At 44.4% G+C, this 21,301-nt stretch overlaps 1 long non-coding RNA gene across 1 annotated transcript in view; it reads right to left on the reverse strand.

Moving 5' to 3' along the window:
* LOC106731514 (uncharacterized) overlaps positions 1-21,301 on the reverse strand; it is a 113,814-nt gene that overhangs the window by 68,653 nt on the left and 23,860 nt on the right. Inside the window, exon 2 of the long non-coding RNA XR_001367794.4 lies at positions 212-301. This is a non-coding gene — a long non-coding RNA (uncharacterized LOC106731514). The remainder of the gene's footprint in view (positions 1-211; positions 302-21,301) is intronic.

Genomic DNA, 21,301 nt, shown 5'->3' on the forward strand with positions numbered 1-21,301 from the left:
GCATAAATAGGAGAAGAAACTGAACCATCAAATGCATTCTTTGTTGTTTATTTGCAATCACAAGACAATGGGCATAATGGCAAAAGCAAGTATTTGGAATAAAATTCTGCTAAAGACATTTGAAAAAAAATCTTGTTACTGACTGTCTGACACTCAGATCATTTTGTAAATGAAACGCTATGCAAGCACAAAAAGTGATTATATTACTCACAGCCTTAAGCTGTTCTGACTTCACTGGATGCCTTACAAGCAGCTATTGTTCTTGGAGCTAGCCTGAAACTTGCTTCCCAAGATAGTCTTGCTGCAAGAGAAAGAGAGAGATTGATACATCAGTTTAGTCATCTTTCATAGTATCTAGTATGAAATGTGCAGCAGGTGTGAGAAAGGTAGAAGAAAACAGTCCTGTTATGTGACTTCTGTTGAGCTATTTATACTCTGGGGTCCTACAAATGAGCTGTTTTAACCTGATCCCTGCACCCATCTCCATGAAAAACACAAATGTCCCTTACTTTGCTTATAATCTTTTTGTTCCAGACTAGAAAAAAAAATGCAACCCCCCCATATTTGGTCACCCCTTACCATTTTTGTTGCAAAAGTCTAATGTATGTGTGCTCCTAAGATAAATGCCTGAGAAGTGATTATAGACATAGCAGCTATCTCAACAAACCTTCTGAGATGGAGAATTGGCGGTGGAACTTTCTTCATTTCTATATGGGCCTGACTCAAAGCCTAACTAGACTCACTGGAAAGCCTCCCAATTGATTTCAGAGGGCTTTGGATAAGCCACTCTTTATGTTTCTGGGTTTGGAGCAAACCAAGAGCCATACGGAGCTCTTCACCAGGTCTGTGTAGTTCAAAAGCTTGTCTCTCTCACCAACAAACGTTAGTCCAGTCAAAGATATTACCTCCCCGACCTTGTTTCTCTAATATTCTGGGACCGACACGGCTAAAACCACACTACGTGGCCTATAGCATTGACATAAAGGTGAAAACATACAGTGGGAACTATTGAGAGAGGGCTAGTTGAGAGACTCCCCAAAGCTGTGTCCTCGCAGCTGTGCTGCCCACTGGGTTTCTCTGAATTCCATATACATTGTAACAGAGGATTTCAAGACCCAGTACTGTAGCCTATCTATCTGGATGCAGGGGAGAGGGTGAATTTTGATTCTTCATGAGGCTACACAGGCTGATAAATCAAAACAGCCCTTTGGAAGCGAGAGGCAAAAGCAGTGTCTAATCACAGATCTCGCGTTGTCAGGCCACAGACTTAGCCTGACTCTTGCTCTCTTGTTAACAAGACCAAGATGGCTGCACACAAATTCCCTTATTCCCTTTCTGAATAAACTGACAGACCCAGTAAAGCTAACCATCAAACATTGTTGTGCAATTAGCTTTTTGAGGAAAGAAACAAAATTCCCTCAGTGGAGAAGCACATTTGCTATAACACTGCTGGATCCGATGCTATATCGGTGCAGTAAATAATTCTGCCCCAGTATGACAGAATAGCTAATTTTCCCTCGCTAACTGTACTAACCCACTAGCACAGAGTAAATATGTATTTTCTTACATGCTTTACAAAGGGATAATTGACAGAATAATCTCTCACACTATATGCCTGAAAAAACAACTGTGGCCAAAGCTCTCCCAGAGACAAGCATTTATAGGAAAGGGTGGGCAGAAGATCTTTTCTTTTCTTGGCTTAGATTTAATTAAATGAACAGAGTACAGATCCTAGAATGTAAATCAGATCTCTGCTGGAACCAATGGTTCACACTAAAGCTTTTGATCTGAAAAAAAAAGTTTCCTTTGCAATTTTGTTTTGTAATGTGCAACATCGTGGTAACCGCACACAAAAACAGAAAGTGGCAAAACATGACAAGGAAATTGTGATCTGTAGAAAAACAGAATAGTAACCCCAACTCAGATTTTGTTTTCATGTTGCTTTCAAACCACAGTCTGCTGAACAGCTTGTTGTTATGTTCATTCAGCCTTGATGTGCAGTTTCAGGTACTATATTCTACTACAATGTCCTCTAACATCTCTTCCCAAGGGATTCATTTGAAACAATTATATTAATATTATATTCTTATAGGCATGCAGTCAGGCATGCGAGGACAGAAAACCAATCCACCAGGAAAAAACCCACCACATGAAGCCCATACATTGGAGACATGAGTGAATGAATATTTATTTTGTTCATGTGAATTGGAAGGCAAAATAATAACTCAGGGGTGTGGTCTGTGTCTTGCAGATGCAGGTATAATCCTTCTGCAGGGGAAGCCAACAGCAGCCAGGTTCAATATCCCGAGGAAAGCAAGAGTACAGATTTCTAAATAACTAGCCCGTTATTTCAAAATAATGTGCTTGGTAGTGTAGATGTCCCACTTGTTATTTCAAAATAAAGGGGGTTATTTCAACATAGCCCTGGTCTACACTAGGGAGTTAAGAGAAGAAACTGCATGAGTCATATTTGCTTCTCCTATGACAGAACTCTCCCATCTCAGGGACCTGTGACTGTGATATATGTCACCCCACCCCACCCATTTCGGAGTCTTTGAAGCAGAAAAAGACCCAGCACTGAGTTGGTAGAGTGATATACCAGGGGAGCAACAAGATGGGATAAAAGCATGAGGTTCTCTGCCTGTTTGGAGAGAAAGCCTGTTCTGGTGCTTTGGCTTGAGGACTAGAGATGAAGCAGACATGTTTTGGCCTCCAAAGTAGAGAGGGAAGTGTCGTAGGGCTATCACTGGGGGAAAGAGGAGAAGAGAGGCAAGAATTGAGTTTACTTGACTGTCACGTCTCAGCTGAGAATGTTCAGGTGGATGAACTGTAGAGGAGTTTGTTCCCTCTTGCAGCATAACTTTTCTTTTGGTTTGATTCTGCATTGAAATCACCATTGCATGTGCATGACTTTATATTCTTATTGGCATGGGAGGGATGTGACATCACTGCATGATTATTCCACTGTAGGGTCAAATAGGGACAATATTCTGAGTAGTCAGCTGATATGGTACAGAGCCCCCCAGTCCCATTCCCCATCCCAACACCTCAGTGTCAATCTCCCTCTCCCTTAGAGCCCCCCAACACCAGACCCCCCCAGTTACAGCCTCCTGTTTCCAGAGCCCCACTGTACCCAACCCTTCAGGCCCCAAGTCCCCAATACAGGCAGTCACCGGGTTATGTATGAGATAGGGACTGTAGGTTTGTTCTTAAGTTGAATCTGTATGTAAGTCGGAACTGGCATCCAGATTCAGCCGCTGCTGAAACTGACCAGCGGCTGACTACAGGAAGCCCGAGGCAGAGTTGCTCTGCCCCGGGCTTCCTGGAATCAGCCGCTGGTCAGTTTCAACAGGCTGAATCTGGACGCCAGTTCCGACTTACATACAGATTCAACTTAAGAACCCCAGGTGTCCCCAAGTCAGCAGCTGCTGAAACTGATCAGCGGCTGATTCCAGGAAGACCGGGGCAGAACAACTCTGCCTCGGGCTTCCTGTAGTCAGCCGCTGGTCAGTTTCAGCAGCAGCTGACTTGGGGACGCCTGGGGCAGAGCAGCTGGGGTGCTGCCGGGTTGGTCCAGTAGCGCCCAGAGCGGCGCTGCGGGACCAACCGGCAGCGCACCAGCTGCTCTACCACAGGCGTCCGGAGAAAAGCCTGGTCTGCTGGGGGAGGGGCCAGCAGACCAGGGAGACGCGGGCAGCGGGACCGAGACGCGCCACGGTCCCGCCGACCGGGTCCTCCGCAGCTTTGCTCCCCGTCTCCCTGGTCTGCTGGGGGGAGCTCTCCCCAGCAGACCAGGGAGACGCGGAGCAAAGCCGTGGAGCATGTGGGCAGCGGGACAGCCCAGATGCATCGCGGCTGTCCCGCTGCCGGCGTCCTTGGCGGCTTTGCTCCCCGTCTCCCTGGGCTGCTCGGGGGACTTCCCCCCAGCAGACCAGGGAGACACGGAGCAGCTTTTATCGCCCCGGAGGACGTGGGCAGCAGGACCGCGGCGCATCTGGGCATCCCACTGCTCCCGTCCTCCGGGGCGAGAAAAGCCCTGTTCGTAACTGCGAATCCGACATAAGTCGGATCCGTGTAACTCGGGGACTGCCTGTATTAGCCCTCAGTGCCAGCCCTGACTCCATAGCCCCCTCACTACTAGCCTCTTATTGAGCTACTTATTGGGGATTCCTGAACTTCAGTGGACCTACCCATAAAAGCCCCTCTGTTCACTAGATTCACATGCATGCAAACAGAATTCATCTGTTTGCTTCAGCTCTAGGCAGCTTGGAAGCTGCTCATTCCAATCAACCCAGACTGTGTTCCTCTGTTGCCGTGAACAAGTTGCTAAAATCAGTGCAAAGGACTAGTTGGAAGGGAATGGATTTTTAAAGAAATATTCTGTGGTTATCAGAACTTTTACAACCCTCAAAAAATAGATTAAGTTGATGCAAACCAGTTCACCCAACCCTTCACTTGAAAACCTTTGTGACTGCCCCCAAAGTAATCAGCACAGTGATTAACACATTGTGCACTGCTGTAGATTCTTCCATAGAAGGATCTAAGACTTTTATAAAGGCTAATTGAATGAACCCTCACAATACCCTTGTGAGGTAGGCAGAGATTACTCTATTTTATAGATAGAGAAGTAGGCACAGGAGAGATTAAGTGACTTTCCCAAGGTCACAGAGGTTCTGTGATAAAGCTGGGAATAAAACCCACATCTCCTGATTTCCACTCATATGCTGTAACCCCAGAACTATTTTTTCTTCCCAAGAGAGGTTTAAACAGCCAGTATTCACCCATCTGTTAAAATACAGACAAAAAAGAGCCCAGATTTCAGTTTAGTTTACCGTCTCCTGTACATGAGTTCTTAATGTCAAATATCTTTCAGGGCTATTGATTCCCTCCCCATTGCCATAATATACTGAGGCTCCAGAGACATGGATAAGTTTTATATGATCCACATCCAAACTTTAGAGCCTTTACAAGAATGTTACCATCTGAATCTCTTCGGGTCCATTTGTCACTCTACAACACGAGAGATCAAGGGGCATTCAGCAAGTGGCAGAAGAAAAGAACAGTATTTAAACTTGTCACTGGGATCTTCCTTCTGCTTTGGTGTAGCAATTAATTTTAGTAAACAACTTTAATTAAATCATTCCTAGCTTTACAAGCAATCAAGAGGTTTTTATTAGTTTAACTTTATAACCTGCTCTATTGAAATTAAATGGTGTTGCCTTGTGAGCACTGTAGCTCTGAGGACCATATATGTTAGAAGTAGGGAAATCTTGGGAGGAAAACACTAAGGGTATGTCTACACTACAAAGTTAGTTCGAACTAACTTTCATAGGTGCTACACTAGCGCTCCGCTAGTTCGAACTTAATTCGAACTAGCGGAGCGCTTAGTTCGAACTAGGAAAACCTCATTTTACGAGGATTAAGCCTAGTTCGAACTAGCTAGTTCAAATTAAGGGGCGTGTAGCCCCTTAATTCGAACTAGTGGGAGGCTAGCCCTCCCCAGGTTTCCCTGGTGGCCACTCTGGCCAACACCAGGGAAACTCATCTGCCCCCCTCCTGGCCCCGGACCCCTTAAAGGGGCACGGGCTGGCTACGGTGCCCGTGCCAGGTGCAAGCCTGCCAGCACCCAGCCAGCAGACCCTGCACCTGGCACGGCTCGAGCCAGCCACCCGATGCCCCCCAGCCCTCCGCCTCTTCCCAGGACCAGGCTGGCAGCTCCCAGGAGCTTGCCCGGGACCGCAAGAGGTGGGCACCCACCTGGTCTAGAGCAGACATCGTGGACCTCGTCCACGATCTCCGCACTAGGCACAGGAAAGTGGCCATCTAGGACAGGAGAGCTGCCAGCCTGGCCACCCAGGAGCAAGTGTGCATGAAAATCAAGGGGGTCCACTGAGACCCCCGACCCTGAGCCCTGAGCTTACAATGGCCGTCCTGGGTCAGACCAAAGGTCCATCTAGCCCAGTAGCCTGTCTGCCGACAGTGGCCAACTCTAGGGACCCTGGAGGGGATGGACCGGAGACAGTGACCAAGCCATTTGTCTCGTGCCATCCCTCTCCAGCCTTCCACAAACCTTGGGCAGGGACACCACTCCTACCCCCTGGATAATACCACTCCATGGACCCAACCTCCATGACTTGATCTCACGTCCCTTTAAACTCTGTTCTAGTTCTAGCCTTCACAGCCTCCTGCAGCAAGGAGTTCCACAGGTTGACTCTTTGCTTTGTGAAGAACAACTTTCTCTTACTAGTTTGAAGCCTGCTACCCATTCCTTTCCTTTGGTGTCCTCTAGTCCTTCTTTATGGGAACTAATGAAGAAATTTTCTGTATGCACCCTCTCCACCCAACTCCTGCTTTTAGAGACCTCTATCCTGTCCCCCCGCCGTCTCCTCTTTTCTAAGCTGAAAAGTCCCAGTCTCTTTAGCCTCTCTTCATATGGGACCTGTTCCCAACCCCTGATCATTGTAGTTGCCCTCCCCTCTCCCACCCTCTCTCTTCCCCTCTCCCACCTCCTTTTCCCAGTCTCCCCCAGTTTTGTTCAATAAAGACAGATTCCATTTTTGAACACAATTGTCCTTTATTTTGTACATCAAGAAAAGGGGCTAGGGAGGGGTAAGTGGAAGGAGGTGAGGGAGGAATGGGGTACGAGCCCCCGATGGGGAGGACTGGGCTGGCTCTGCGGGCTTCTGGGGGTGGAAGCTCTCCTGCAGTCCCCCAATTGTCCCCTCTCCCCAGATGGCAGCCTGCGGCAAGTGCAGCCGGTCTGATGGCCGAGTGCTGTGATGTGCTCAGTGTGGGCACTCCGGGCACTCCAAGCCAGGACTGGTTTGCAAGCAGGGCACCCCTGAGAACTGTCTGTCCGGGGTGGGGGTCGGGACCCTTTAAGCACAGCCCTGGGCTAGCCTGAGACAGCAGCTCCACGCTCTAAGTCCTCCTCTGATGCCCTGCCGGCACTGCTTCCGGCCATCCTTAAGCCCGGTTCAGGGTCCACTTAATGTGGACATGCTAGTTCGAATTAGCAAAACGCTAAATCGAACTAGTTTTTAGTTCTAGACGCGTTAGTTCGAATTAGCTTAGTTCGAATTAACTAATTCGAACTAAGTTAGTTCGAATTAGCGCTGTAGTGTAGACGTACCCTAAGATAAATGAATCATTCTAATGAGAAGCCAGACCTTCTAATTTTAAGATGTTGCCTTCAAACAATTTGGAAATTAATTAACACTTACAACTAACTTTCACCACATGACAATCCTAAGAAGTTCAAAAGCGAGGATGTACCTGCTAGGGTTTGGGACTACAGCCCTGGGGAGAGTTTTGGGGTTGAATGTGCCTGTCTCGCCTTGGGGCTTCAGCCCTTCTCCTACTGAAGTCCTGAGCCCCAGCAGACATGTCCTGTGGGACCAAAGCTTGGAGACGCCCTCCCTGTTGGACAAAAGCAAGAGACGACACACGGGGGGCACATGGGGTTACATGCCCTGCGTCAGGATATTTGCTAAGGTTTGCTGGACCCACTCAGACACATGGTGTCGCAGGGCCCCCTTCCTGCACAGCAACTGCTGAAGTTGGCTAGCGAGGAGCTAGAGAAGGGCTGTTCCTTGAGTGACATGACTGTTGGGAGTGGGAGTCTTTAAATTACTCCCCACACTTGCAGCAAGCACCAGGTGTCTCTGGCAGAAGTCCCACACCGTGAACTAGTCACCTCTGGCTTATCTGGCTCAAATTTGTAAAGTACTTGGAGATCTTTGGATAGAAGGTGAGCCAAAAGAGCAAACTAGTTAATTTTTGAGAAAAAATAAACCAATTCCCCTCCCATCTACTGTTGTTGGAGCAGACCAACCACAATCCAGCGCATGACGCAATCATGTTCAAAATTGTAGGGGTAGGAATTTTCACTGAAAACTGAATGGCTGGAAGCACTGGACTGCCAGTCAATTGCAATGGCTTAAACCACGGCAGCATCATGACTGTAAACTGTAGTGTTTTATACTGTTGCTGCTGAATCATGTTACTTTATATAAGAACTCAACTCCTTGGGACTTCATAATGAAAGAAAACACCTTGCTCACTGGGGCCCAAATCCAGCTCACCTTCCGCAGATGAGTCATCCCCGTGACTGCGAGCTGTCACTGCAGCCTCTCTACTAATATGTCTTGCATCAGCACGAGTGCTCTGGGTGTATCTGTTAGGGTAGGCTGAGATCAGAAGTGGCAGTTGCAATGGATGTGTCTGTGTACAGTACTTCATAGGAAGGCCAGTGCTGTTGGATGGGAGATGTCGAAAAATGATGAGCCTCAAAAATATTTTTAACTAGCTCTCTAATATAAGCCAGTTTTCCTGAAACTGGATGCTAGTACAATGGAAACACTTTCAGCTTAACATCGAAGTAGCCGACATGATAAAAGCCTTTGTTCATATGTGGTATCAAAAGCTCCCCCTGAGTTTAAAGAAGTGTTACAAAATGTTAGCGTTGTCGAGTTTCTTGGTTTATTCACTTGTTCTCCGTCTCTCCTGGCCCTTTGAATTAAAAAACATTCAGACTTAATATTCCCAGAGTAGCTGCCTGCAGGAAATGTTACCAAGCTCAGGAATAACAGGGCTGCCTGTTGATCTGAATCACCGGGGGCGGGGCGGAAAGGGAGCTTTAGGGCTTTCCAGTCTGTGCAGTGCTGGCGGGGCTGCAGTTTGTAAGTGTGAGGAGGACTGATAAACCTCACACAAGTCACTCACTGCTGTTCACACGCACAGTGTCAGACATGGAAACTGTGATCTAGAGATTAGCAGAAAGTCTTCAGCCCTTCCAGCAAGAAGAAAAAAAAAAAAAAAGCAGTAACCAAAACCAAATTTCCTTGGGCTATTCATTAGGGACCCAATCCAAAGCTCTTTGAAGTCCAAGTACATCAGCATACTCTGGATGAGGGCTTAGGTAGTTTAATTTGTCTCTCAGTATCGGTCTACACTTAACATTTAGATTGACTTAGCTCTGTTGTTCAGAAGTAGCAAAAATTCATATTTCTAAGTCCCCTAGTTAAGCCAATTTTACCTCCAGTGTTTATGCATCTAGATCAATAGACAAATTCTTCCATTGACATATATACTGCTGCTCAAAGAAGTGGATTAGCTATATTCACAGAAAAATCACTTCTATCATTGTAATAAGCCTCTGCAGTGTGGTGTGACAGCAGAATAGCTACAGATGTGATGCTGTAGCATCTGTGGTGTAAACATTCCCTTATGCTTTGGGATTAACTAAAGACACTTGCCCTTTACTTGCCAGTTGCTCAGCTTCCCCCAGGTGTGCCCTGGAGTCACACCTACAACATCCTCATCCTGTCTGTGGACTTTCTGAACAGAAGAGGACAAGCTGGCTTCTCAACCATCTCTCATTTTAGTCCGGAATCCATCTGTCCCATCCTAACCTGAGGTTTTTCATTTGTATTACAGATACTGGAAGTTCTGAATCAAAGTTTATCAGTAGGTCCCAATTTTGTAACATTAACTCAGTTGCAAAGGGGCAGTAAGGGTGAAATGCAGAACTACCCAGTGCGGTCAGAGGCATGGCTCTTCACTCAGTATCTCATGTACTTGCCCGACTTAGAAATGTGTGAAATTCAGCTGCATTTCCAGGGATCTGGATAAAGATGTGCTTTTCTTTCCATCTATGTGCCTTTGCATGCCAGAATTTCAGTTTGGTTTCAGATAGGACAAAGCTGCATAGCAAACCTATACAGCAGCTGCAAATAGGGCCTGGATCCTAGACAAAACAATAAGTTACTCCTGAGCAGAGTCATTCTAAATGGTTGTGACTGAGGCACTGGCTAAAGATCTTCATGTAGTGAAGACACTGGGGTGGAACTCCGAGTTGGGTTAAATTCTCACCTCTGCTGCTGACTGCTCTGAAAGAAATTGGAATCAAATGCTTTTGAAAAATCTCATGAGAAGCTGATTTGTAACTTTTGACCTCTAAACACCATTGGAAGTCTGGCTCTTAGTCTCTCTGGTCCTCAGTTGTCATCTATAAAATGGGCATAACAATACCTTCTTACCTCACTGGGCTGTTCTGGAGCAAACAACATTTATATTTGGAAGGATTAGATACTACAGTGGTGACCAATACAAAAAAGCCCATGAATAATTTTATAGATTATTTCTAGGACTGCCAAGTGATTTTAAAAATTAATTGTGCTGTTAAACAATAATAAAAAATCATTTATTTAACTATTTTGGATGTTTTCTACATTTTCAAAATTTTGATTTCAATTACCAGTCAGAATACTAAATGTACAATGCTCACACTTTATTTTTTTGTTACAAATACTTGCATTGTAAAAAAACCAAAAGACTATAAGTGACTAAAAGTGCTGTGATGCAATCTCTTTATCATGGAAGTTGAATTTACAAATGTAGAATTATGTACAAAAACAAAACAATGTAAACTTTCTAGGATCTAAAGTCCGCTCAGTCCTACTTCTTGTGCAGCCAAATATTCAGACAAACAAGTTTGTTTACATTTGCAGGAAATAATGCTGCTTGCTTCTTTTTTACAATCTCATCTGAAAGTGAGAACAGACATTTATATTGCACTGTCATAGCTGGCATTGCACGATATTTACGTGCCAGATGTGCTAAAGATTCATATGTCCCTTTAAGCTTCAACCATCATTCCAGAGGACATGCGTCCATGCTGATGACGGGTTCTGCTAGATAACAATCCAAAGCAGTGTGGACAGATGCATATTCATTTTCATCATCTGAGTCAGATGCCACCACTAAAAGGTTACTTTTCTTTTCTGGTGATTCTCGTTCTATAATTTCTGCATCAAAGTGTTGTTCTTTTAGGACTTCTGGAAGTATGCTCTACACTTCATTTCCCTCAGATTTTTGAAGGCACTTCAGATTCTTAAACCATGGGTAGCATGCTGTCGCTATTTTTAGAAATACCACACTGGCACCTTCTTTGTATTTTGTCAAATCTGCACTGAAAGCATTCTTAAAATTAACATGTACTGGGTCATCATCTGAAACTGCTCTAACACAAAATATATGGCAAAATATGAGTATAACAGCAGGAAACATACAATTTTTCCCCAAAGTGTTCAATCCTTAAAAAATGAATACTTTAATTTTTTGAGCAGCATCATCATGGAAGCAAGTCCTCTGGAATGGTGGCCAAAGCATGAAGAGGCATATGAATGTTTAGCATATCTGACACATACATACCTTGCAATGCCAGCTACAAATGTACCATGCAAATGACTGTTCTTATTTACAATGTCACCTGAAAGTGAGAAGTGAGGAGCATTCTCTCCCATAAATATAAACAAACTTATTTCTCCTAGTGATTGGCTGAAAAAGAAGTAGAACTGAGTTGACTTATAGGTGCTAAAGTTATACATTGCTTTGTTTTCGAGTGTAGTTATGTAACAAAAAAAATCTATATTGATAAGTAACACATTCATGATAAAGAAATTTCCCTGAAGTGCTTGTATGAGGTGATTGAAAAATACTACTTCTTTTGTTTGTCATTTCTACAGTGAGAATATTTGTAATAAAAAAGAATAATATAAAGTGAACTTTATACACTTTTTTATTCTGTGTTGTAATTGAAATCAATATATTTGAAAACCTCCAAAACATTTAATACATTTTAATTGGTATTCTATTGCTTAATAGTGTGATTAAAAGTACAATTAATTGCAATTAATATTTTAGTTAATCATGTGAGTTAGTTGCAATTAATCAATACCCTAATTAATCGATACCCTAATTATTTCTGTAATCCAAAATGAACCCACAAAACAACCTTCTGGATTTCTTGGCATGCTTTCATTTATTGTTATGAACATTTGAAGCACCACTACTTATATAACCATCTTCCCAGTCATACTGTAGTTGAATTAAAAACAAACATGGGTTATATACAGTAATACATTAAAATAATGCTTTTACTTTCTCAGGCTTAGCATTTTATATATAGCAAGCAGCATTTATTAATCTGGCAGCCAAGAGAGATCAAGACCACTACACAGTCAGACTAAGGATAAGTCAGACTGTGCTCTAGTTGTTGGACATCCAGTCATATAATTTTCTGACAGTCTATAGAACGTAGAGCTGATGAACAGCACCCTATTCCATAGAGAAAAGGGGCTGTGATAAAGTGTAGTACATTTGTATGGATCTCAGGCCAAAGTCTTGTGCTCTCATTCACCACCACCAACTCGGAAGTTTAAAAAATAAACTCAGAAATCACTCCTAACTATCTTCCTCTCTGCAGGATAAAAGAGCATGCTGTGTTTCATACATGAATGGAAACTTACACATGACTTCTGGTCTTCTAAGCATTCTTTTTTATACTGTTTTCCATCACTACTGTGAAATGTCTGGGGATGAATGAGTAGCTATGTTTCTGATCGTTTTAAGTACCTATTAATAATGCCTAGCTATAAGATCTCTCAGAATGGAATTCTGATTAGCATAGTACCTACACATTGCAGAAAACAACTGTTTGTTGAACAAGGGGATATGTTACACGACTTCTACATTATGTGCAGTAGTAATTTATCCATATTAGGGGTATCAGATTCAAGGAAGAAATGTTACTTGTACATATTCATATAGGGAGAGTCAACTTGCAGTGAATAATGATTCCTTATTAGAGGCATTATTGTGAGAGTTTTATATAAAAGCTGAAGTGTATGGAATGTATTGACAGTGCTCAGGGAGATGTGCCCAAGAATTAACGTGAATGCATCTGAGAAAGTGAGACTGATCATCTGCATAGACGAGGGAGAGGATTCTCGGCCCGCCTGCGGAAAAGCCCTACCAATTGGGTGCTACAGAAACTACTCCCCAGAATGCTGTCAATTTGAAATCCAGTCAGATTAAACTACACAGGTGCCAGATAGTCACTGGTTGCTATGTGCTCTGCACGCTTGGGAATCCTACGGCTAATTTATATTAAATTAACTGCACTGCCACTTATCCTCTTTGCCCTTCTCCTGAACATGTGCTCTTAGTCACAGAAAAGTATGGGGTGTTTCTCTCAACCATAGAAGTTGGTTTGAGAAAAGATATTACCTCCCCCACCTTGTCTCTCTAAGATTAAGAGACACAGATACACACAGGGCTTGGTGTGAACCCCTCCCCTCCCCCAGAGCAATGTAAATTATATCAACCTAAAGCACTGTCTACACCGGGCTATGTCAGAAGCAGATACTTCCGCCTCATACTGAGGTGGAGTAATTACTTCAATAGGTGAATGCTCTCCCATTGATACATGTCTCCGCCAGATGCACTACATCGCTGCTGCTGCTGCATAGATGCACCTCGTTAATGAAGACAAGCCCACGCTGACTGATAAACAGAGAAAGAGGAGGTAGTTGGTGAGGCTTTGGGGTTAGAACAGGAGAGCAGGGAGAGACAAGGGACAGTATATTCTGACGCGAGTGAAGGAGAAGGGGTGGCTGTGATGGCAGCAGCAACTTCGCACAACTCATAGACCGAGGAGGCTCTCTTTAACACTGTGGTCACCAACCAGTAGATCGTGATCTACCGGTAGATCTCAGGGGCTCTAAGAGTAGCTCTTGAGCCCTCTCTGAACTGCGTGCCTGTGCAGTACATTTACATTAGATTTCCTCATCTGAGGAGCAGCTACTCATCGAGCAACAACACAGGTGAGTAGCTGTGAGGAATGGTGGGAGCTGGGAGGTCGGGAGGGCTGAAACACCCCAGCAAGCTGACTGTGGCTTTCAGCTGAAAGCGGCTGCCCCGCGCTCCAGCTGATTGGCAGCTTCTCCTCTGCGCCTGCCCACGTGGAGCTTGGTGCACCTTGGCTGAGTGCCATGGCCAGCTGGCCGGGCAGCCACTTCTCTTCCCTCCAACCTGGCTGTCCTGCGCTCAGCCCAGGGAGGCTGTGTCTAGCTCCAGCTGTGCTGGAGCAAACTTCCCAGGCTGAGCGCAGGATCACAGATGCCCATCTGATGGACTGTATACGACTAAGAATCTCAGACTACAACCCAGACTTCAAGACACTGGCAGATACTGTTCAGTCACAGGTGTCACACTGAGACTTTGTTATTGGAAGAAAAAATATATAATTATCAATACTTGATTTTAGATTTACAAAATAGCAGAGAACAAAATGTATAATTGTAAATGCTTCATTTGACATTTAAATAGCAAGAATTAAAAACAGACCATTTATTTCATAACTATAAACATGTGATTTTAATTTTATATATTGCATAATTTAAAAATAAACTGTTTCACAGAGTGTATAAGGGCTGGGGATAGCAAGTGATGGACAGGGAAATAGAGAGGGCGGGGCTTCAATGAGGAGGCGGGGCTTCAAGAAAGGGGCGGGGCGGTAGATCTTCACCTGTACTGAGACTTAAAAAGTGATCTTGGGTGTAAAAAGGTTGGAGACCACTGCTTAACAGGTCAATGAGCCCAAGAGGACCTGCTCTGACTTCACTAACACACAGGTCAGATGGGGGACAGGCTCACTTCACAGGCTGTCAAGCAGGGGCAGATTAACACAGGCAGACTAGGCACATATCTAGGGCCCAAATATATGGGGTCCCCACCTGTGTGGCACAGTGATCCCACGTGCCAGATCATACTGCCACGCAAATTTAGCCCAGCATCCCCTGTCACGAGGGAGTGAGTGGCGCTGAGAACTGGTGCATAGGACTGCAGTGCTACTCAGATGTGATCTGGGTCATCGTGGAGAAGAGCGGAGCCAAACCTGAGCGAGCAGTAGGGCTTCCAGCACTGCTCCCTCCTTACTGCTGGGCTTCTGCCCAATGATCCCCCTTGAGACCAGCGGCCCAGTCACCTCTGTTTTGCCCTCACACTCTCTCAATCACAGCCTGAAGACCTGCTACAAATAAGGGGAGGGAGCGGTGGTGAGTGCCACAGAAGGGAGCTGGCTGGAAGAGAGGTGCAGGGAGCCCTGCAGAGGTTAATAAAACAGGGCCCATACAGCAGGACCTGGTCACTGATTGACCCATATATAGGCAGTGCTTTTTTTTGTTAATAAAATAAAATAAAAACAGTGCCAGTACTCCAGGGGAAAAGTTGTTGAGATCTGACTGGAGGTGCTGGTACTGCGTCTGGAGGTGCTGGAACTGCGTACCAGGCAATACCGCCACAAAAAAAGCCCTGCGTATAGGAAAGAGTAATTAATCAAAATGTGTGTGTGGTGAAAACTGGATGTGCTTGAGTTAATAGATCACTAATGCAGCTGTATTGGCCAGAAGAGTCAATAGAAATGCATCCCATTTAAAAGGCTAGCATAGGGGCGCAGGAGGTATACATTTGTCAAGGCCCAGCAATAGGTTAATCCAGCCTGGCCAGCAAGTACATATGTGATGAGCACAGAAGGTGCCGTGAGACAGTGCCAAACAAGAACCAAGTCCTCTCATTCCCTTACAGCATTACCTGCTCTAGGCATGCTCGCCTCTGAGACCTTTCACACACTGGGGACACCCGCTGGCTTAGCCATTCTGCGGCTTCTCGTTTCCTGGAAGACTTCCTAAATGCCAAGGCGGAGAGTTAGTTACACAATATTTAGCCTGCCCCAAGGAGAAAAATAGACACCTCTAAAGCTCATAGGGGTCACCACCCTTCTCAACGAATGGTACATACATACCCCTGCAAGAATCCTTTGGTGGACATTGCTGCTCACAGCTAAAAATAGCTCCTGTAACAGGGGTGTTGTAAGCAAGCCGCAAGAAGTAATTTTCCGCTCTACTTTGTGCTGATCAAACCTCAATGGAGTTCTATGTCCATTTCTGGGCCCCACATTTCAGGAAAGATGTGGACAAACTGGAGAAGCTCCAGAATGGAGCAACAAAAATGATTAAAGGTCTAGAAAACATGACCAATGAGGGAAGACTGAAAGAACTGGGTTTGTTTAGTTTGGAAAAAAGAGAAGACTGAGAAGGGACATGATAATAGTTTTTAAGTACCCAAAAGGTTGTTACAAGGAGGAGGGAGAAAAATTATTCTCCTTGGCCTCTGATGATAGGACAAGAAGCAATAGACTTACACTGCAGCAAGGGAGGGATAGGTTGTACATTAGGGAAAAAAAAGAAACCCCTTCCTGTCAGAGTGACTAAGCAATAGAATAAATTACTTAGGAAGGTTGTAGGATCTCCATCATTGGAGATTTTTAAGAGCAGGTTAGACAAACACTTGTCAGGGATGGTCTAGATGATGCTTGGTCTGCCATGAGTGCCAAGGACTGGTCTTGATGGCCTCTTGAAGTTCCTTCTAGTTCTATGATTCTAAATTCCATGACAGGGTGATTATTTATGAGACAATTTGGCAACTCTTGCAGCCAGATTTCCTGGAGGTATACTCATGAACTAAGCACGCTTTTTCTTCCTGATTGAGAATGGAGGCACCGAGTGTAGACACATCCTACATTTCCATCCTTTGTAATGTTCCCAATGAGGACTTCAAGTTGTGTACATTTTTCATCCAGAGAAGCAGAGATTAGTGCTATGTCTGATTCAGATCTAGATATCCCTTGGTTCTATCTGCATGACCATCCCACCTACTACTGATAGAGAGCTAAATGTCCCCATGACATTTTATGATACAGAATTTGAGATAAGCCTCTCCCTCCATGGATTCACCAAGAGGGGTCTCATCTTCTGTGTTGCCTTGGTCACAGAAGCTGCAGAGTATGTAGTAACACTGGGTCCTGGCTAGGCCCCAGGAGGAGATCTGCCCCAAATATATCCTCACACTTTTAAGGAAGGGTCAGATGTCCTGACTGAGAAATATGGGGATGAATCTGGATAATATTCACCAGCTAGTCTGTGTGATTTGGCAAGGGTGGTACTTGAGGTGAGGGGCTATGGTAGCCAGCTCACATGTCCACTAGTCCAATGGCAATATGTTTGTGTTCTCCTCCTCTATTGACATCTGGATTCTACAAACAGGGGAGGAGGTTTGGCCAAATGAGTTATGAATGAATCATTCCCTGGAGGCCAGAAGGACCAGGAGACACACCTGTGAGAGTAGAACATAGAAGCCAGTCTGAGAAGATTAATATACATCACTCCTTTACAGACAACTCACCAATAAGCAAGGAGGGTGATGTAATGGGAGTGCTGGCCTTAGGGCAGTAACAATAAGCAGGACAGAGTAGGGGAGCTAGAACATGAGGACAACTGAGACTGTTCAATGGGGAGCGATCCATCATTTTACAGTGTAAGCACTGCCAAAGCACCACAGAAATGTGCTCCCGCATCCAAGGCCAAAGATTTAAAAAAGTAGAATCACTGGTACCAAGGCTGAAAGGGTAGGCACAGGACATTATTATAGGGGACCTAGAAGATATTGCTGGAAACTAGGCAGGCTGGAGAAGGAAGAGGTACTGCCTCCTTCGGGAGCAACCACAGCAAAGAAGGAAACAGACTAGAATGTTCTGATGCAGGGGGTGGCCTCTGATGGTCAGGGGCCTGGTTCATGCTCAACCCCATTGTTGTTGCTCTCCATGGCCAACAACGATAGCAACCTGGGGAATTCTGCCAGCATCTTTCTGAAGAGCGGAGGCCCAGGCATTCAAAACCTCTACAGATGCTGTTCTAAGAGAAACATCTGTATCTGAATCCATATTGCTGAACTGGAGAAGGCATCCTTATGTGGGTCTGCTGGGCTCATTGAAATGCCAGTCATTAGTCTATCTGACTTTGCTAAGGCTCCCAGGTTGATATATCCAGTATTAATGAGGCATTTACTCTCAATCAAGGAGCTCTAAGAGAATGCATTTACTTCTAATGGGTTGTGCAGTTAAATTAATTAATATCATTTAATCTTTTCATTTTGGGGAGGATGATGTATGGCAGGAATATTTTTCCCACTTGAGCAGTACACGAACAGCCTCAGACTGAATATCTGTGCTGCCCCTGAGCCTGCTAATTAGCGTGGGTCTGAACAAAAGTACCAAGCACGCATAAACGGTTCAGAAGTTGTTAATAAGGACTGTGGGAGTATAAGCGACACAAGACATAGCACTAGTAGAGCCATGAAGTGAATAGCAGGTACACTGTGAACTAGAAAATAGTTTTTCATGGCTCGTGGAATTCACTGACATTGGGAAGTCACTGAATCTAATGCTCTGGTTGAATGCTTTGATGTCCATCAATAACATTTGTAGTATATATACACTAGAGCAGGGCTACTCAACATGCGGCCCGAGGGCTGCATGCAACCCGTAGCCCATTTGTTTGCAGCCCACAGTGCGCTTTGGGTTTATGCAGGGCTCAACACACGGCCCGCGGGTGGGATTCTTTGAACATGGCCTCCATTGGGAACATGCTCCACAACAGTGAGTCAATATAATGGTCTTCTGTTGCTATGCATTTTAGTAGTTAAATTCCTGAACTGTCATTGCTCATTAAAGTGCTGTGATATGGGTGGAAATTGGGTAAATATTGCATTTTATTAATATCAGCAGATCTGACTTAAATGGGGCCTGTGTGTTGTGTAGTCTTGTCTTAATCTTCATATTCATGCCCATCAGAGTAAAAGAAGCTATTTGCATGTATATACAACCACACTTAAGTTGCAGCCCTCAGCATGTGCTGTGAGTATCATTGTGGTCCCCGGGGCTTCCAAAGTTGAGTAGACCGGCACAATAGTCAAATCTCCACGCTTTGGACACTCTCCACGTCAGATACTAAATCCCCAACTTGGAGATGCAGAGCCATTCTACTGACTCATCCTAGCAGCAAGATAAGGTAGTGTCCTTGCTCCAGCTCAGGAACACAAAAGGGTTGAGATCTGCACAGGAAACTAGGGTGCATGGAAGAGGAGTCCTTTGGAGGAATAGCCAAGCTCAGGAGGAAGGTCAGGCTGATGAGTGTTTATTTTATAATTAAACAAACAAACTTTAAGAAGGGATATTCTCCAAACTTACCTCGTATGTGCACACTGTAATGGGACTAAGGAGCACCACTGGACATGAGTCCTATCTTGGCCACAACTATACAGCATTTTAAAAACCCAGTTCTCCATATTTGCTGTCCAGTTAAATAATTACCAGTATTGACATTTCAACTGTCATCCTCAACTTTCTGAGAAAACCTACAGAGAGCAATGAAGGCAGTTCATCCATCTCTCACAGCTATGCTTCAGGCTGTCTGAAGAATTGGACATTGCTGCATTGGTTTAGAGTTGGCTCATATTTTTCATTTTATTTTCATAATCGTACTGGTGGAAATTTATTCTGAAATAAAAGTTTATATTCTGAGTTGCAGTTCAAGGACAAAAGGTGAAGCCTGTGGCAACCTCTGCAGCCATGGAACAGCAAAGAACATAGCACTAACCATGCAGGAGCAAAGATGTGGTCCCAAATCAGATACTGAAACACAGAAGTCAGTGCCTGAGGATGGCATTATTCTTCCACTCCCACAGAGTATTTATGTGCGATGGGCTTAATCAGTTGGAGTCCTAGGGGAAATCCTGGCTGGAGTTGAGTGAAATTTCTTTGGAAATCCATTACTCCAGAGCAGGAATTTGAATGTGGATCTTCTACATCCAGCTGAGTACTCTCACCATTGAGATAAAGGTTATAAAGGGGAATGAATCCCTATCACCACTCTCCAGCCCTGCAATTCCTTTGCTTTTATTTTTAAAAATGCCCAGAAACAAAACAAAATGCTTCATTTGACCCAAAGTGAAATTTTTCCAACTTTTTTGATTAGCCAAAAACTCCAAGAAAATTTGGCTTTGGTTGGATCCACACAAAATTGTTTTTAGGGGTTGTTTGTTTTGGTTTTGGGGGGTTGGTTCATTGGGGTTTTTTTTTTTTTGGAATTGCCAATGAATCAAAAAATCAGATATTTTCCGAGTTCTGATGTTGGCCCCATTGTAATCAATAGGAGTTTTGCCATTGACTTCAATGGAAGCAGGATTTTACCCTTTGTTTTGTCAGGGCCAGATCTAAAGTCAGGTGCATGCATCAAAGGGCATAACTGCATTGCCCTGAGGTTCAGACTATGGGAGTTAGGATGATCAGATGTCCCAATTTTAAAAGCTTTTTCTTATATAGGTGCCTAATTCTGCCCACCCCGTCCTGATTTTTCACACTTGCTCTGGTCAATTTAATGGGGCTGCTAATAGCAGTTCACAACCAAGTACTGTTCTACAGCTGCCCTGTGTGGACAGGTACAAACTTACATACAGTACTATGACTGGAAGGGACCTCGAGAGGTCATCGAGTCCAGTCCCCTGCCCTCATGGCAGGACCAAATACTGTCTAGACCATCCCTGATAGACATTTATCTAACCTACTCTTAAATATCTCCAGAGATGGGGATTCCACAACCTCCCTGGGCAATTTATTCCAGTGTTTGACCACCCTGACAGTTAGGAACTTTTTCCTAATGTCCAACCTAAACCTCCCTTGCTGCAGTTTAAGCCCATTGCTTCTTGTTCTATCCTCAGAGGCCAAGATGAACAAGTTTTCTCCCTCCTTCTTATGACACCCTTTTAGATACCTGAAAACTGTTATCATGTCCGCCTTCAATCTTCTCTTTTCTAAACTAAACAAACCCAATTTCTTCAGCCTTCCCTGTTAATACATCCCAGAATCATGTTTGCTTTCTTTGCAACACCATCACACTACTGACTCATATTTAACTTGTGGTCCACTATAACCCCTAGATACCTTTCTGCCGTACTCCTTCCCAGACTGTTACTTCCCATTCTATATGTGTGAAACTGATTGTTCCTTCCCAAGTGGAGCAACTTACAGGATCCTAATTCTTTAGGACATACATTAGCACCAAGTAGGGACCTTTCCGTTTGCACCTGCAACATCCACATGGGGGTGTTGCTGTGCAGCATTTTAGTACACATCTCTATTCACACCTCCATAGGTGGGGCAACATAGACATGCCCTAAATCAGGGCTACTCAACACATGACCTGTGGGCCGCATGCAGCCCGCGGCTTGTTTTTTTGTGGCCCATTGTGCAGTTTGGGTGAGATCCTTTGAACATGGCCTCCACTGGGAACATGCTCCATAATGGCGAGTCAATATAGTGATCTTCTGTTGCTATGCATTTTAGTAGTTAATTCCTGGACCGTGATTGGTCATTAAAAGTGCTGTCATATGGGTGGAAATCAGGTAAATATTGCATTTTATTAATATCAGCAGAACTGACTTAAATGGGGCCTGCATGTTGCGTGGTCCTGCCTTAATCTTTGTACTCATACCCATCAATGTGAAAGAAGCTATTTGCATATTTATTTTTGCCTGTACATGCAACGACACTAAAGTTATGGCT

This window comes from Pelodiscus sinensis, chromosome 2, assembly GCF_052426305.1.
Source record: "Pelodiscus sinensis isolate ZL-2025 chromosome 2, ASM5242630v1, whole genome shotgun sequence".
NCBI lineage: Eukaryota > Metazoa > Chordata > Testudines > Trionychidae > Pelodiscus > Pelodiscus sinensis.